Source organism: Myotis davidii, unplaced genomic scaffold (assembly GCF_000327345.1).
Source record: "Myotis davidii unplaced genomic scaffold, ASM32734v1 scaffold24, whole genome shotgun sequence".
Classification (NCBI taxonomy): Eukaryota; Metazoa; Chordata; class Mammalia; order Chiroptera; family Vespertilionidae; genus Myotis; species Myotis davidii.
In genome coordinates, this window is record NW_006298312.1 from 3,897,081 (window position 1) to 3,898,643 (window position 1,563).

The window sequence follows — 1,563 nt, forward strand, 5'->3', positions numbered from 1 at the left end:
TGATGTCATGGGAGAAATTTGTAGTTTCTTGGGATATATTCCTAGAAGTGGGATCTCTGGGCCAAATGGGAGTTCCATTTTTAGTTTTTTGAGGAAATTCCATTCTGTTCCCCACAGTGGCTGCACCAGTCTGCATTCCCACCAGCAGTGCAAAAGGGTTCCTTTTTCTCCACATCCTCGCCAGCACTTGTCCTTTATTGATTTGTTGATGATAGCCATTCTGACAGGTGTGAGATGGTACCGCATTGTTGTGATTTGCATCTCTCAGATGATTAGTGACTTTGAGCATGTTTTCATATATCTTTTGGCCTTTCTTCCATATTCTTTCAAAAAGTATCTATTTAGGTCCGTTGACCATCTTTTGATTGGATTGTTTATCTTCCTCTTGTTAAGTGGTATGACTTCCCTGTAAATGTTGGAGATTAAAACCTTATCGGTGACAACATTTGCAAATATGTTCTCCCATGCAGTGGGCTTTCTTGTTGTTTTGTTCATGGTTTCCTTGCTGTGCAGAAGCTTTTTATTTTGATGTAGTCCCATTTGTTTATTTTCTCTTTAGTTTCCATTTGCCCTAGGAGCAGTATCAGTGAAGAAATTGCTTCGGCATATGTCTGAGATTTTGCTGCCTGTCGATTCCTCTAGTATTTTTATGGTTTCCCATCTTACATTTAAGTCCTTTATCCATTTTGAGTTTATTTTTGTGTATGGTGTAAGTTGGTGGTCTAGTTTCATTTTTTTGCATGTATCTGTCCAATTTTCCCAACACCATTTATTGAAAAGGCTGTCTTGACTCCATAGCTATGGAGTCATGCACCCATTGTCGAATATGAATTGAGCATCATGGTTTGGGTCAATTTCTGAGTTCTCTGTTCTATTCCATTGATCTATATGTCTGTTCTTGTGGCAGTACCAGACTGTTTTGAGAACCGTGACTTTGTAATACAGCTTCATATCTGGTATTGGGATCCCACCTATTTTGTTCTACTTTCTCAGGATCACGGCAGCTATTCAGGGTCTTTTCTATTCCAGATGAATTTTTGGAAAGTTCGTTCTAGGTCTGTGAAATATGCCATTGGTATTTTAATGGATGCATTGAATCTATAGATTGCTTTGGGTAGTATGGATATCTTGATGATGTTGATTCTACCAACCCAAACAGATGTTCTTCCATCTGTTTATGTCTTCCTCTGTCTCCTTTTTCAGTGTCCTGTAGTTTTCTGAGTAGAAGCCTTTTACCTCCTTAGTTAAGTTTATTCCTTGGTATCTTATTTTTTTTGGTGCGATGATAAATGGGATTTTTTTGAATCTCTCTTTCTGTAAGTTCACTATTGGTGTATAAAAATGCCATAGATTTCTTAGCATTAATTTTGTATCCTGCTACATTGCCAAATTCATTTATTAGGTCTAATAATTTTTTGATAGAGTCTTTAGGGTTTTCTAAGTACAGTATCATGTCATCTGCAAATAAGGACAGTTTTACTTCTTCTTTTCCAATTTGGATGCTTTTATTTCTTCTTCTTTTTTTTTTTTTTTTAAAATACGGGCAGAGGAAGAAATCAAAAC